Here is a 17,961-nt window from a genome sequence, read left to right as displayed (position 1 = left end):
CGTCCCCATTTTTGAATCCCTGGTCGACTCTTCCCATAAATTTCCAAACCTTCCCCCTTTCCCCTTCACTGTGAACGTAGTAGACATTTTCAGGTTGGGGCCCAGCACGTATATGACACTTAGAAATATGGAGGGTTTTTTGTTTTTCGCTTATTCTTATTATTGTATGCATTTTTTTGTAATTATAATTGATATGTTGTTTGACTCGACGTTTCCCTTCCACCGTATTTATGCGGACTGATTTGAAGGGATTCTTTGTCATAATTTGGATATTGATATTTGTATTTTTCATTTAACCTAAATTTGCTCTCTTGGTTCTACAGTTCGGAGGTGTGCGACACGGGCCAACCACCCCGGTCGATGGGACATCGATGTCTCCGTGGCTACCCTGCAGGTTGTTTTCCATTTTTCCCCAATTTGTTTGACTCATCAGCTGCCAGGGGAGACTTTGGGCATTGTACCCAAATGTCATAAAATTTACCTTAAGGGGGATAGTCATATCCCCTTGGGTAGATATAGAAGGCAGCTGTGGCTTTTTTCTCCCAAAGGTCTCCCAGTGGTTCATTCAAGAACTACAGGAGAATAGTGCCTTACCATAACGTACACAAACCCGGGCTTGATTTTGCCCCTGTGATGACTGTTTCAAACTGTTTTTTTTTTTTTAACGTTTCTATCCTCCTACTATCACCCCTTATGGTTGCACCTTTTCAATCAGGTTGCTACTTTCTATTAAGATATACACCAGACGTCCAGTTCAGGTCTATGCCCTTTTTTAAAATGGCCGCCGGGGAATTTCCGGATCCGGCTGAGAGGTTTTCAGACATCCCTGATTTAACCAACCAATAAAATGGCTACGGGGACGAATCGAATGGCAATCGAATGGCAATTTACGACGGTGAGTCGATTGGCGGTTGATTCCCATTGGAGTGGCATTCGAGTGACAATCGAATGGCAGTTCACAACGGGGAATCGATTGTCAATCGAGTCCCATTACCAAAATGGCCGCGGCGATACTTCCGGTCCCGGAAATGACGCGGATTTGTATACACTCAATGACGGCGCTACAATGCGCCTTGCAATAGCGGCGGTCTGCTTGAAAATAACAAGGAGCCACACATGGCTTCTTAAAAATAACAAGCCTCAATCGATGGGTGATGAGGGGGAGGACTACAGCACCTGAATATAGTTAAGGTAGGTACTTAAGGAGGGCCAAGAGGGTTGGGTGGTGTCATTCCCTCTCCACATGCAGGAGAACAAGGAGCTGTCTTTCCTCTCCAAGGGGAATCTGTCTGGGCAAACCAAATCTTGTCAGGATTTACCTGCACCCGGCTCCCCTTTTTTGGATACAAAGACTTCAAACTACCGGTGGTGAGTTTTCCATGAAAGGTTTGGAATATAATTCCCAACCATTTAATTGATGCTCAAACGCTGGGTTATTTTTGACACAAGCTTTTGATATATCTCCTTTATATAGGACTGCAAAAACACCACCCAAATTGAACCAATTGGTTCTATCCACTCTATGAGTGATATTCAAATGGGGATTTATTTTATATGGTGCAACCTGCCATAGGAGACATCGGCGTCCCTAAATATCCGGGGGCCCTCTGCCCCACACTCCTGGGCGTGGAGCCTTTTAAGCAATAGGTGAGTCCTCTTCATTGTTATTTATGCCTTTTCCTTACTTGATGAGGAGGATGTGTATGTGCTTTTGCACTTCAATGGAGAGAATACAATGATTTAATGTGAATGTATTTAATATTTTTTGCTTTACCCTAGATGCAATACTTGTTTTATGCCATGATGAAGAATGCGTAGCATTCGAAACGCGTCGGCTTTTCAGCTACATCTTTACCTCCCTTAGGGTGATGGTACCGTATGCCGGACAGTATTCGCATCATCCATGTTTTGTTTTGTATTATGTATATTCTTATAATGCTCGAGATATTTTTGTATATGTTGTATCTATTTTTGTAATAAATTGTTATTTTTTCATATATATTTTTGAAATTTTTATTATTCGTTGCCTATACAATCCCACTCTATGAGGTATTTTCGATTCATTTGTAGTACTATGGGATGATGGCAACTACATGCTATCATATGTGAGTTGGCTCTTTTTTCCTATATTATAGGGTGGATAATACACCCAATTACCTCACCACAGCTCACATATGTTGGCATGGCCCTCTAATTTTTTGATATAGGTTTCTTTTTTTGATCCTTGTTAAACTCTTTCCATGTCCTCAGGAGGTACCACCTCCAGGGGAGAAGGATTTAGGATCTAAAGAGATTTGGTGTTAACCCCAATCTGGGTTCAACATAGTGTTTTTTCATTATATTTGTTTTGGTTTTTCATTTGGGGTTGTCTATGCCTGTTCACACTATGGGGGATCTTCAAGGGGGACAATGGGAGGAACTTATGACTCAAATTGAGCGTAATTACCAGGGAAAGGAACAATTAGATTCAGACTTGCTCTCCCTTTTCTTTAATCTCACCAAACTATTGGAGAAAAAATCAGCCCTACATTGGCATATCCAATCTATGGAGAGATACATAAATGAACACATTAACCCGATTGGGTTAAGAATACAAATTTTTCCAATACTTGAGAATATCAGTAAAGAATTAAAAGTTAATTGGGAGAGCAGCCTGAACGAATGTTCCAAAAATTTAATGCAATTGCTGCAAAAGGAATACAGATTGCAACTACAGGTTCTTGATAAAGAAATTGAATTAATATATACGCGCCTTACACCTTTAAAAACTATGGATGAGTATACAGGACAGGAAAACAAGCTTAAAGAACATTTAGAAAATTTCAGTAAACAGATTCTTATTAAAAAAGAAAAGAAATACTGGAGAGATAAGAATGCCTTCTGTGAAGGAAGGGCATACAAATGGAATAAAGATAAAAATAAAAAATTTAGCAACAAAAATTCCAAAAAACCTAATGTTCAATCAAATGACTATCTGTCTGATGTGCCTTCTAATTCTTCCTCATCAGCCTCCTCACATACCAGTCGGACATCGGCCAAGAGAAAGGGCCCCTTCTCTAAACATGGGACAGAAGGAGAAGTCCAACAAACTAGCAAAAAACCCATCACGGATTCCCAGGTGTCCTTTTCACAAAATGAAAGGGGAGCTAGCCTGACAAGGAGAGCCTCGGGTGGAAACTCCAGGGGGTCTCCTTCAAATAGAGGTAAACTTTTCTCCCGTAAAGATACGGGGGCAATTTCAAAGACTTCACGCACCCCCCTAGATAATTTTTTGGAGAAGAAGGGGGTGTCCTCAACGCCCCCACTCTTTCAAACACAGATGACCATGGATCTGGCGGTGGAGATACCGCCAGAGGAGAATATAATAATATCATAAACCTGTCCTCACATACTTTAACAACAGTAGAGCAGGAAGTCTTATGTTTGGGACTCTCCTTCTGCCCCACCAATAACACTGATTCATTTGAGACGATCAAAGATATCAATCTATTTGCACGGAGACTCTTTTATAAAGGTCTCTACTATAAACACAAAAAACAAGAAGAGGAAGTGGCCCCAAACCTCAAAGCGGCTGACTTCAGAGCATTAAGAGACTTAAATCTCCTCTTACAGGAGAATGCCTCACTTGGTGACGCATGGGAAGAAGATCTAAATGAGGAAGCTGATGAGGAAATTGATGAAGGCAATTTTTTCAGAATCAGGAAATTCAAAAGGAAATCTAACAAATTTCCTGTCCTGAGTTTGAATCCAGCCATTTCTTTATTTGTGAAACAAGTTTCCAAAGAATTAGAAACCTTAAAAAAGGACACGAACCATAGAAATCTGACCACTGAGCAACAACATGCACTTAAAACCCTAAAAAATAGCCCAAATCTGATCATCAAAGCATCAGATAAAGGCGGCAATGTAGTTCTGATGAACAACATAGACTACGAGAAAATGTGCCTAAAAATATTAAACAATAAACAATGCTATAGGAAAATCACAGCAGCAACTGTGGACAGGTTCAATGGAGAATTTTATGAGCTTGTTGATAGTTTTTACAACAATGGTAGCATCATTCAAGATGTCTGGAACTTTATTAGAACACAGCACCCACGACAACCGACCATGTATTCTCTACCAAAGGTGCACAAAAATTTGCAGGACCCGCCGGGACGTCCAATTATATCTGGAAATGGATCAATTTCGGAAGGTGTTAGCCAAGTAATTGACCAATACCTCCGACCCCATGTACTTGATCTACCATCCTATACTAGGGATACAATCCATCTTCTTCAGATGCTGGAGGATTTAACTATACCTCCAGACGCTATCCTAGTAACTATAGATGTTGAATCACTTTACAATAGTATTCCGCACCAACTGGGCTTAGAAGCCATCGAGCGGGTACTCAAACAAAGACCAACCACAGATTGGAAGTTCAATCATTTTATTTTGACTATGCTGGATTTCATCCTCCAGCACAACACTTTTCTTTTCCAAGGCTCCCACTACCTCCAGGTACAGGGTGTTGCTATGGGGACGTGCTGCGCACCCTCATATGCAAACCTGTACCTGGGGGAGTGGGAGCGGGAATTTTTGTTGGGTGAAAATGCGTCTATGTGCGCTGCCAACATCCTTGTTTGGCAGCGCTACATAGACGACATTTTTATTGTTTGGGACGGTCTGGAGAACGAACTTCAAGAGATGTTGAGGCTGATGAACATCAACAGCTTCAATCTTTTCTTTACCATGTCATACAACGACAAGGAGGTCAGCTTTTTGGATATACGTATCTTTAAAGAATTGGATGGTGCACTTGGCACATCCTTATTCAGAAAGGAAACGGCGGGAAACACTCTGCTTCATGCGGAGAGTTTTCATCCGGAAGTGTTGAAGAAATCTATTCCATATAGTCAGTTCCTTCGGCTTAGGAGGAATTGTTCCACGGATTTTGACTTTCAAAGGGAAAGCGACCTGTTAACTGAACGCCTCTTGATAAGAGGCTACACAAAAACCAGCCTAAAGAAGGCTTTCAACAGAGTGAGAGATAAGAATAGACGATCTCTCATTTTCAAACCCAAGACTACCAGTAAGAAGGAAGAATCCAACACTAGGGTTATCATAAATTTCTCCAATGAACATCAAAAAATCCGAAAGACGATCTCCAAGTTCTGGCCTATCCTGACAGAAGACCCTATTCTAAAAAATCTAATTACAAACCAGCCACAAATAACTTTTAAGAAAGCACCTTCCTTGGGTACACTTTTGGTCAAAAGTGAGTACAAGGGTACAAACAAAAAGGATCCTTGCAAAATATTTGGCACCTACCCCTGCGGGACATGTGCCCAATGCCCCGTTATAGGGAGGAGAACCACACTGACACTGCCAAATGGGGATACCTTCTCCCTGAAACATTTTGCGAATTGCAAAACACGGGGAGTGGTATACCTCATGCAGTGTCAGTGTGGTTCTTTCTATGTGGGTAAAACCAAACAAGAACTTCACAAGCGAATAGAGAAACATATGCACTCTATGCGCATCTGTAATCTCTATCTCCCATTGGGTCGACACATAGCTAAGCATCATGGCTATCATATGCCTGACCTTAATTTCACTGTGTTGGACCGTATTCACATTCCCCTACGGGGGGGTGATTGGAACAAAACCCTATTGCAGCGCGAAATGCGTTGGATTAGATATTTAAAGGCTACTACACCTCCCGGCCTCAACGAAAGTGAGAGTTTTAGGCCTTTTTTGGAGGGTTTTTCTTCTGGTAAAACAGACTAGGATCTTAATCGGGAATGAAGAATTTCGTCCCCATTTTTGAATCCCTGGTCGACTCTTCCCATAAATTTCCAAACCTTCCCCCTTTCCCCTTCACTGTGAACGTAGTAGACATTTTCAGGTTGGGGCCCAGCACGCATATGACACTTAGAAATATGGAGGGTTTTTTGTTTTTCGCTTATTCTTATTATTGTATGCATTTTTTTGTAATTATAATTGATATGTTGTTTGACTCGACGTTTCCCTTCCACCGTATTTATGCGGACTGATTTGAAGGGATTCTTTGTCATAATTTGGATATTGATATTTGTATTTTTCATTTAACCTAAATTTGCTCTCTTGGTTCTACAGTTCGGAGGTGTGCGACACGGGCCAACCACCCCGGTCGATGGGACATCGATGTCTCCGTGGCTACCCTGCAGGTTGTTTTCCATTTTTCCCCAATTTGTTTGACTCATCAGCTGCCAGGGGAGACTTTGGGCATTGTACCCAAATGTCATAAAATTTACCTTAAGGGGGATAGTCATATCCCCTTGGGTAGATATAGAAGGCAGCTGTGGCTTTTTTCTCCCAAAGGTCTCCCAGTGGTTCATTCAAGAACTACAGGAGAATAGTGCCTTACCATAACGTACACAAACCCGGGCTTGATTTTGCCCCTGTGATGACTGTTTCAAACTGTTTTTTTTTTTTTTAACGTTTCTATCCTCCTACTATCACCCCTTATGGTTGCACCTTTTCAATCAGGTTGCTACTTTCTATTAAGATATACACCAGACGTCCAGTTCAGGTCTATGCCCTTTTTTAAAATGGCCGCCGGGGAATTTCCGGATCCGGCTGAGAGGTTTTCAGACATCCCTGATTTAACCAACCAATAAAATGGCTACGGGGACGAATCGAATGGCAATCGAATGGCAATTTACGACGGTGAGTCGATTGGCGGTTGATTCCCATTGGAGTGGCATTCGAGTGACAATCGAATGGCAGTTCACAACGGGGAATCGATTGTCAATCGAGTCCCATTACCAAAATGGCCGCGGCGATACTTCCGGTCCCGGAAATGACGCGGATTTGTATACACTCAATGACGGCGCTACAATGCGCCTTGCAATAGCGGCGGTCTGCTTGAAAATAACAAGGAGCCACACATGGCTTCTTAAAAATAACAAGCCTCAATCGATGGGTGATGAGGGGGAGGACTACAGCACCTGAATATAGTTAAGGTAGGTACTTAAGGAGGGCCAAGAGGGTTGGGTGGTGTCATTCCCTCTCCACATGCAGGAGAACAAGGAGCTGTCTTTCCTCTCCAAGGGGAATCTGTCTGGGCAAACCAAATCTTGTCAGGATTTACCTGCACCCGGCTCCCCTTTTTTGGATACAAAGACTTCAAACTACCGGTGGTGAGTTTTCCATGAAAGGTTTGGAATATAATTCCCAACCATTTAATTGATGCTCAAACGCTGGGTTATTTTTGACACAAGCTTTTGATATATCTCCTTTATATAGGACTGCAAAAACACCACCCAAATTGAACCAATTGGTTCTATCCACTCTATGAGTGATATTCAAATGGGGATTTATTTTATATGGTGCAACCTGCCATAGGAGACATCGGCGTCCCTAAATATCCGGGGGCCCTCTGCCCCACACTCCTGGGCGTGGAGCCTTTTAAGCAATAGGTGAGTCCTCTTCATTGTTATTTATGCCTTTTCCTTACTTGATGAGGAGGATGTGTATGTGCTTTTGCACTTCAATGGAGAGAATACAATGATTTAATGTGAATGTATTTAATATTTTTTGCTTTACCCTAGATGCAATACTTGTTTTATGCCATGATGAAGAATGCGTAGCATTCGAAACGCGTCGGCTTTTCAGCTACATCTTTACCTCCCTTAGGGTGATGGTACCGTATGCCGGACAGTATTCGCATCATCCATGTTTTGTTTTGTATTATGTATATTCTTATAATGCTCGAGATATTTTTGTATATGTTGTATCTATTTTTGTAATAAATTGTTATTTTTTCATATATATTTTTGAAATTTTTATTATTCGTTGCCTATACAATCCCACTCTATGAGGTATTTTCGATTCATTTGTAGGTTCCTTTAAGCTAGTGCATTGTTGGTTCACTTACCTTTTCCTTTGATTTTCCTTTTAAAGGTTTTTTTTCTTTGTCTGAATTTCTCACTTCCTGTTTCTCCACGGTGAGCTTTCCACCATCATCCGAGCGGTGGTTAGTCAGCCAGAACAGCTTACTGAGGAGGAACAGGAAGTGAGAAAATCAGACAAAGTAAACAAAAAAAAAAAAAAGCATTTTGAAGGGAAATCTAAGGAAAAGTGAACCAACAATGCACTAGCTTTAACCACTTGCCGCCCGCCCTATAACAAAATGATGTTGGCAAAGTGGTTTCAATATCCTGACTGGACGTCATTATTGTTTGGCACTGATTGGCATCCATTAGTAAAACACACTACAGTACATTAGTTCCACCTATCAGTGCCCATCTATGCCCATCCATGTCACCTATCAGTGCCCATCCATGCCGCCTATCAGTGCCCATCCATGCCGCCTATTCATTCCCATCCATGCCACCTATCCATGGCCATTCATGCCGCCAATATATGTCCATGCATGCCACCTATCCGTGCCCATCCATGCCGCCTATCCATGCCCATCTGTGTCACCTATCCATGGCCATCCTTGCCGCCTATCAGTGCCCATCCGTGCCGCATATTAGTGCCCATCATCAGTCTCCATCAATGCCACCTCATCAGTGCCACCTCATCGATGCCCATCAGTGCTGCCTTATCAGTGCTTGTCAGTGCAGTACCATCAGTGCCCATCAGTGAAGGAGAAAACATACTTACCGTATTTATCGGGGTATTGCGCGCACCCTTAATGTAGACCCGAAATTCCTGTAAAAAAACATTTTAATACTTACAGTTTTGGTGTCTTGCCCGGCGTCCATCGGCGGCCTTGTCTGGTCCGGCGTCCGTCTGCGGCCTTGGTGGTGTCCTCTCGACTTCTCCTGCGCTGTCTCCGAGTCGAATCCCCTCTTCCCACGCTCAGTTTGAACGCCTCCGCCGACATATACCGAGCGCAGTACACTCGGCCACGCTCGGCTTCTCATGCATAAACGTCACAGAGCGTGACCACGAGCGAAGCCGAGCCTGGCCGAATGTACCCGAGTGTACTGCACTCGGTATATGTCGGCGGAGGCGTTCAAACTGAGCGCGGGAAGCGGGTATCAGCGTATATTGCGCACCCACGATTTCCCCCTTATTTTAAGGGGAAAAAAGTGCGCGGTATACGCCGATAAATACGGTATTTACAATGTTTTGTAACTGAAACAAAAAAAATACTTATTTTTTTCAAAATTTTCGATTATTTTTTTTATTTTATTTTTGCAGAAAATAAAAATCCCAGAGGTGATCAAATATAACCAAAAGAAAGCTCTATTTGTGGGAACAAAATTATAAAAATGTAGTTTGGGTACAGTGTAGCATGACCGCGCAATTGTCATTCAAAGTGTAAAGCTAGAAATTGGTCTGGGCGGGAGGGTGTATAAGTGCCCCGTATGGAAGTGGTTAAGGAACCTATTTAGAAAATAAAAAACAAACCTTTACAACCCCTTTAAGGACCTCTGAATAAATAGTTGTGGAAATAATCATCTGAATTTCCATTATTTCTTATGGGTAAATTTGCTTTGATATACAAGTGCTTTGGTTTACAAGCATTTTTCCGGAACAAATTATGCTCGCAATTCAAGGTTTTACTGTATAATGTTTGGGGTAGGGTGACCACATTTCCAACCTACCATTCAGGCACACCCCTCCTTCCCAAAAATCAGCTTGTGCTGTAACGAATCACAGCACAGTGATTTGACACAAGAGGCGGGATTTATGATTTCTCCAATCACAAGCAGGGGGCGGGGATTGTGCTCTTCCAGGCATTCCCGGCCAGGACAAGTACTGTCAGTGGGTAAAGCGGTGATCTGATGGCCATCAGATCGGCCCGGGGGGTGGCTGTGTCAGTTTAATTCCGGGACACTGTATTGTCCTGGAATAAAGGTACCTGGGACAGACCTGCAAAATGCGGGACTGTCCCAGACAATCCGGGACACGTGGTCACCCCTAGTTTGGGGGGTTCTGAGTAATTTTTTTGCAAAAAATACATAGCTAGATTCAGTAAGAGTTAGGCCGGCGTATCAGTAGATACGCCGACCTAACTCAGAATCTGCGCCGACCTAAGTTTAAGTGTATTCTTAAACAGAGATACACTTAAACCTATCTAAGATACGACGGCTTGAGCCATCCTATCTTAGGGTGCAATATTTAGGCTGGCCGCTAGGTGGCGCTTCCATTGCGGTCGGCGTAGAATATGTAAATCACTAGATACGTCTATTCACGAACGTACGCCCGGCCGACGCAGTACAGATACGCAGTTTACGTAACGCTTTATCAGGCCTAAATTTATTCCATCAAATAGCTGGAATAGTAATGTTAAGTATGGCCGTCGTTCCCGCGTCGAAATTCAAAAATGTTACGTTGTTTGCGTAAGTCGTCCGTGAATAGGGATTTACGTCATTTACGTCCACGTCGAAACCAATATGCCCGTGCGGCGTACTTTGCCGCAATGCACACTGGGATATGTAGGCGGACGGCGCATGCGCCGTTCCAAAAAAACGTCAATCACGTCAGGTCAACACAAATTAACATAGAACCCGCCCCCTCAGCCTATTTTGAATTTGGCGCCCTTACGCCCGCTCGCTTTAGGCTAAGCCGCCATAACTTAGCAGGCAAGTACTTTGTGAATCATGTACTTGCCTCGCTAACTTACAGCGGCGTAGTGTAAACACGATACACTACGCCGCCGCAAAGTTAGGGCGGGCTATGTGAATCTAGCCCACAGATTTTATTACATGTAGGAGAGAAGTGTCAGGATTGTCCTGGGTTTAGAAGTGGTTAACAACATTACCGCTCGCCCGTCAGCACTCGGAAAATGGAATACTAAACCGAGGATAAACAGTTTGTATTTACAGCGAGTTTGAAAACATTATCTTCCCTGATATAACAGTTGTGTTCTCCTTGGCCTGTACTGTAAAGTGTTTTTCTGCATAATAATACACAATGAAGTTCCACGTAGGCTGCATTCATTGGATTTACACACCTGTGCTATAGACCTTGAGAGTTAAGCACCTTTATGGCTAACAGTGAATAGCTGATGAGAAAGAACACAAGGCGGTGACAGTTATCTACAGAAGAACAACATTCATCTCTATGGGGCTCTATGCAGCCAATTCACCTGAATGGTATGTATTTCCAACATTAAAGTGACTTTTATGGAAAAAAAAAAAAAAATGAATAGCAAATATAACAAAGCACTTACTTAACTGATGAATGTTCGGAAACCAGTCAAGAGCTTGCTCGTTATTTAGCATACTTGTATTTTCACATAGGGTCATGGAAAAGTATACCTCCTTCTATCCCTGTGTAATTATACTGTAACTATTAAGCCCCATACACACCATCAGACTTTTTGACAACAAACTTCAAAATGAGCAAGTTTTCAAAAAAATCTGACCGCGTGTACGCTCCATCGGACAAACTTTTTCGTTTTTCATCGGACAAATGTTTGCTCTGCAAACGGACAAACTTTTCGGGCAAGAAAAGTCCTATGGTGCAAAGTTCTATCGTGTGTACAGAAGTCAGGGCCGGCCCTACCATGGGACCCGATGGTACCATTGTACCAGGCAGCACTTTCAGGGGGGCAGCAAATTGATGCCCGCACGCCATTCCATTCCACCAGCTCCGCTCTCCACTCCACTGTGGGGTTAATTGCCACCCGACCGCTCCTCCTGTTCCGCTCTCCGCTCCACTGTGGGGTTAATTGCATGAATAGAGCCATAACAGGTCCTCTTTATACTCCTATATACATGTATTGAGCCATGATAGGTCCACTTTAGTTATCATGATATAAAATAATGGATGTGGGGGCATTTTGGTGGGCGTAATTTTTTTTTGGGGGGGGGGGCAGCATTTCATTCTTGGTATCAGGCAGCACAATGTCTTGGGCCGGCACTGACAGAAGTCCATCGGACTTTAGTCCAAAGCACAACCTTGCATGCCCAGAACCAATGTTAAAATTAACCAACAATAGCAGAAGTTAACCAAAGTGTGGCGGTAAAGAGCAGAAAAATCACGTGACTTTGGGAAAGATTGCAGAAAAAGTCCTGCCGTGTGTATGCTTTGGGTGTTCCCGGCCAACGCCCTTCAAACAAAAATCCACGGAAAAGTTTGTTTGCTGCCAGTGTGCCCATCAATTGTCGCCACTGTGCCCATCAATTGCTGCCAGTGTGCCCATCAATTGCTGCCAGTGTGCCCATCAATTGCCGCCACTGTGCCCATCAATTGCTGCCAGTGTGCCCATGAATTGCCACCACTGTGCCCATCAATTGCTGCCAGTGTGCCCATCAATTGCTGCCACTGTGCCCATGAATTGCCGCTACTGTGCCCATCAATTGCTGCCATAGATAGAAACTACAAAAATGTCAACAATTTCTGTCAATATGGGGTGCTGTGTGTACATTAATGTGGAAAAAAAATTAACCTAAATGATTTTAGCAAATGGCTGCAATATAACAAAGAGTGAAAAATATAAGGGAATCTGAATACTTTCCGTATCCACTGTGTATTTTTTACTTCCTGCTATAAAACATATTCAATAAAAAATGTAAAACATCACATTTCTTCATCAATTTAGGCCAAAATGTATTCTTTTACATTTCCCAATAACTGTATATTATTTGGTTTGCATGAAAGCAGGGCCGGCGCTAGCGCAAGGCAACATGGGCACTTGCCGTATGGCACCAGGGAACAGGGCTGAAAATTGACCGGTCTGTGACAGTCGCCCGATCATCGAGATAGAGTGTGTGTGGTGTGGGCTGCCACTGCGGGCGGCATCTGAAGGACGAGTCCCTGCAGTGGCGCTGACCTGTGCAGTCACTCTGTCTCAGTGTGTGACAGTCTCACTGTCTCGTCCTTGGCTACGCGGCCTACGCAGCACCTACGTCCTACGTCAGTGAGTGGGTAAGTGGCCCCGCCCCTGGTTCACCTGGCCGCTCAACAGCATGATGTGAAAGAGCAAGGGCTGCAGGAGGCGGAGCAACGGACAGACCGGACCCGCACTAGCAGGCAGTGCAGCCTGCGGCGTCATCCTGGAGGCGACGGTGACCTGTTGAGAGACTCGGGACGGGAGCCACCCGGTGCACAGATTGGTATTCAGAAACATTTAAGGGGGACCGACCTGTTTTAAAGTTTCCTGCTTAAAAAAAAAAATGCACTTTACAAAACCACAAATAGTTTGTTTGCTATCTTTCTCTGTAAAAGATAAATAAGTTAAACGATCACTTTAAGCATCATAACCATTAAAACTTAAGGGAGCACATATATAATGTGTGTGTGCGCGTGTGCGTGTCGGGGGGGGGGGGCAAAATGCACCTTGGCCTGAGTTGGCAAAAATCCTTGGAGGTGATCAGCAACTTATAGTGGGACTGTGATAGTATGGTGGCAAATCTGACACTAATTGACGGGGCTGGGGGGTGCATTAACTGACTAAGTGACACTGTCATCAATAGTGACACTAATACAGTGATCAGTGCTAATTTTATACTGTCGCTGTATTAACGACACTGGTTGGGAAGGGGTTAACATCTAGGGGCAATCAAGGGGTTAACTGTGTGGCTCCTTCCTCCTGCTGGTGATCCCTCTAGTGATATAAAGATCTATATAGAAGAATCAGGACCTCCTTCCTCCTGCTGGTGATCCCTCTTGTGATATAAAGATCTATATAGATGAATCAGGACCTCCTTCCTCCTGCTGGTGATCCCTCTAGTGATATAAAGATCTATATGTGGAATCAGGACCTCCTTCCCCCTGCTGGTGATCCCTCTAGTGATATAAATATCTATATAGATGAATCAGGACCTCCTCCCTCCTGCTGGGGATCCCTCTAGTGATATAAAGATCTATATAGAGGAATCAGGACCTCCTTCCTCCTGCTGGTGATCTTTCTAGTGATATAAAGATCTATAAAGTGGAATCAGGATCTCCTCTCCCTGCTGGTGATCCCTCTAGTGATATAAAGATCTATATTGAGGAATCGGGATCTCCTTCCTCCTGCTGGTGATCCTTCTAGTGATATAAAGATCTATATAGAGGAATCAGGACCTCCTCCCTCCTGCTGGTGACCCCTCTAGTGATATAAAGATCTATATAGAGGAACCAGGACCTCCTTCCTCCTGCTTGTGATCCTTCTAGTGATATAAAGATCTATAAAGAGGAATCAGGATCTCCTCTCCCTGCTGGTGATCCCTCTAGTGATATAAAGATCTATATAGAGGAATCAGGACCTCCTTCCTCCCGCTGGTGATCCCTCTAGTGATATAAAGATCTATATTGAGGAACCGGGATCTCCTCTCTGTGCTGGTGATCCCTCTAGTGATATAACCTAGAATTATATTTACCTTTACGACTGCCTAGCTTTTTAAACATTAATTTGTAGTAGAGCAATGGAAATTGGCTGGTGACAGATGCTTTGGAATCCTCAATTACATTTATAGCATTTTAATTTTAGGTTTTTCATGGCCCACTGCAGTTCAAGCACAGTATATAGCCCCAGCCATATGCCTTTAGGCTAGACATAGGCAAATATTCAATTTGACATATCTATGTTTAATCCTCGGTCACGCGCTTCTAAAATAGCAATAGAAGCACATCAGCAGGATCACAAATTATGCCTGAACCATGGAAGTTCCTCTACCATCCCCAGTTTATTGCATGGAGGGTTGAGTGTTAATTGCCCTCTGTGAAATAACCTTCCACGAGCATCATTATCACTGCGGAATTTTCAAAGGCTGCGGCTTTGACGTTCATAGGAACAAAGTTCTTCCCCTCTGTGTCAGTTTTACGCTAAAGTCGCCTTGATACATATCCACCCTGCAGTTTCCCCTCACTTCATCTCCCAATAAATAAAAGTTTAACTTGCCTATTGAATTGTACAAGAAACCAGACATCTCCCTCCTGCTGCTCCGGTGAAGCATCGCAAAACCTCCCCAAAGATTTACCTCCGTTTTTTTCCAGCTGTATGTTAGTACCTTTTTATATGCAATTTTTACTTCATTTAGTCTTTAAGGTTGTGCCTGGGGTTAGTTTAAAAGGTTAGTTAAATGTTAATGGATGTTAATGCTGCAATTAAATTGTTAAATCAATTGAAAACTGTGGCTCTATCTCTGTCTCTGTTAGTGCCGGCCTGAGCTACATCGGCGTATAAATTAAAAGCTGTAAATCTACTGAAGTCTAATTAGAGACCAAATTTCTCATTTATCTTATTTTCACAGGACTGTAAGCACTGATAGATAATCAACGGAAGGGCTAAAAGTTTTTAACATTAAAAAACTATTTTATCTATTTCAGGATTCAGGTGACTGATTAGAATTCAGATCCAATTACTGTGAAAGGTCACATGTGCCGGGATATTCCTAGACACACAAGTTTTATTCTAGTTTGTATACACTTTGTTATTGCCTTTGTATAGAGAATGGATCTTCTGCTTTGCTTAAGAACAAAGGAGATGTGGAGCTTATCTTACCGAACTGTGTGACACGTTTGGGGCGCTCTGATCATTACATTTATAAACCACTTAAAGCGGAGATCCACCCAAAAGTGGAATGTCCTCTCATTTGTCTCCTCCCCCCCTCTGGTGCTGTTGAGTAAGGCCTCGTACACACGACGGGACCTGTCCGATAAAAACGGTCCGCGGACCGTTTTCATCGGACATGTCCGCTGGGATCATTTGGTCTGATGGCTGTACACACCATCAGACCAAATTCCCCGCGGACAGGATACGCGGTGAAGTGGCCGCGCCGTGGCCGCGACGATGACGCGACGACCCTGGAAGGTCAATGCTTCCACGCATGCGTCGAATCACTTTGACGCATACGAGGGCTTTCGGCCGAGCGGACATGTCCGGTGAGTCATACAGACGACCGAACATGTCCGACGGACAGGCTTCCAGCGGACATGTTTCTTAGCATGCTTAGAAACATTTCTCCATTGGAAACCTGTCCGCTCGGCCGGGAATCCGGTCTGGTCGGCCGTACAGACGACCGAACAAGTCTGCGGAAACTGGTCCGCGAACCAGTTTCAGCAAACATGTTTGGTCGTGTGTACAAGGCCTAATGGTTTTCAGCCAAATGACCAGAGCAGTGGTGATAAGCAATTTCTACTTTACTTAACAACTTCACTAGACTTGTAGACGTAGACTTGTTCCCTTCATCCCAAAAGAAGACACAGCAGTAGTGGTGGGAACAATAATCAACTCTAGGCTCGACTATGCAAACGCCCTTTATCTCGGACTCCCGAAATACCAGATTGCTCGTCTACAAGTCGTCCAGAATACGGCGGTACGACTTGTAACAGGAATAAAAACCTGGGAATCAATCACTCCCTCCCTTAGGTCCCTCCACTGGTTGCCTGTAAAAGACCGGATCAAATTAAAGCCCTCTGCCTGACGCAGAAATGTGTACAAGGAAGAACGCCCCAATATCTATGTGATAAAATAAAATGCCACAACCCCAATCGCGTTCTCCGATCTACCAACCAAAATCTACTTCAAATCCCCAAGGCCTGCTACAAGACCAAAGGAGAACGGAGATTTGCAGTCCAATGACCTCGGCTATAGAAACGCATTACCAACCAATATCCAAACGGAAATGAATCACCAGGCCTTCAGAAAAAAACTCAAGACCCATCTATTCTGAAGGCAAGAAATGTGTCTGCTGCAAAAGATGGCTACTTTGAAGAACCTAGAATATGAAATATATTTTCAGTTGTTTCACTCTTTTTTGTTATGTATAATTCCACATGTGTTAATTCATAGTTTTGATGCCTTCAGTGTGAATCTACAATTTTCATAGTCATGAAAATAAAGAAAACTCTTTGAATGAGAAGGTGTGCGACCTGCTTCTGTTCTCCATGACCGCGCCCGCGGGACCCGTGGACACATTCGCCGCTGGTGTGCCGCGATTGGGTCACAGAGAGGAAAAAAAAGGGGAGAGGGGAGTGTAAACAAACCTTCCCTGTTCTTCCTAGTGTGGCTGTCACTGATCGTCTGTTCGCACAGCCACGCCCCCACACAGTAAGAATACTCCCTTAGAGCACACTTAACCCCTTCACTGCCAGTGTCATTTTCACAGTAATCAGTGCATTTTTATAGCACTTTTCGCTGTGAAAATGACAATGGTCCCAAAAATGTGTCAAAAGTGTCCGATGTGTCCGCCATAATGTCGCAGTCACGAAAAAAATCACTGATCGCCGCCATTACTAGTAAAAAAAAATATTAATAAAAATGCCATAAAACTATCCCCTATTTTGTAGACGCTAAGGGCCAGATTCACATATAAGTGCGGTGGCGTAACGTATCGTCTATACGTTACGCCGCCGCAAGTTTTCAGCGCAAGTGCCTGATTCACCATGCACTTGCGTGTAAACTTACGGTGGTGTAACGTAAAGGCGTCCGGCGCAAGCCCGCCTAATTTAAATGGGGCGTGTACCATTTAAATTAGGCGCGCTCCCGAGCCGGACGTACTGCGCATGCTCCGTTTTGAAATTCCCGCCGTGCTTTGCGCGAAGTGACGTCATTTTTTTGAACGACGACGTGCGTAACGTACTTTCGTATTCCCGGACGTCTTACGCAAAAAAATAAAAAATTTGAAATTCGACCCGGGAACGACGGCCATACTTTAACATGGCTCGTCTAAAGTTAAGCCATGTTAAAGCAGGCTTAACTTTGCGACGGGAAAAAACGACTAGCGACGACGTAACGAACGCGAAAACCTTTGTAGATCGCCATAAAAGCTCATTTGCATACCCGACGCTGGAAAACGACGCAAACTCCACCCAGAGGCGGCCGAAGTATTGCATCCTAAGATCCGACGATGTAAGTCAATTACACCTGTCGGATCTTAGGGCTATCTATGCGTAACTGATTCTATGAATCAGTCGCATAGATACACTCAGAGATACGACGGCGTATCAGGAGATACGCCGTCGTATCTCTTCTGTGAATCTGGCCCATAGCGTTTACAAAATAGGGGATAGTTTTATTTCTTTTCTATTAATTTTTTTTTTTTA

This window comes from Rana temporaria, chromosome 3, assembly GCF_905171775.1.
Source record: "Rana temporaria chromosome 3, aRanTem1.1, whole genome shotgun sequence".
Lineage (NCBI taxonomy): Eukaryota > Metazoa > Chordata > Amphibia > Anura > Ranidae > Rana > Rana temporaria.
This window is presented reverse-complemented; position numbering follows the sequence as displayed.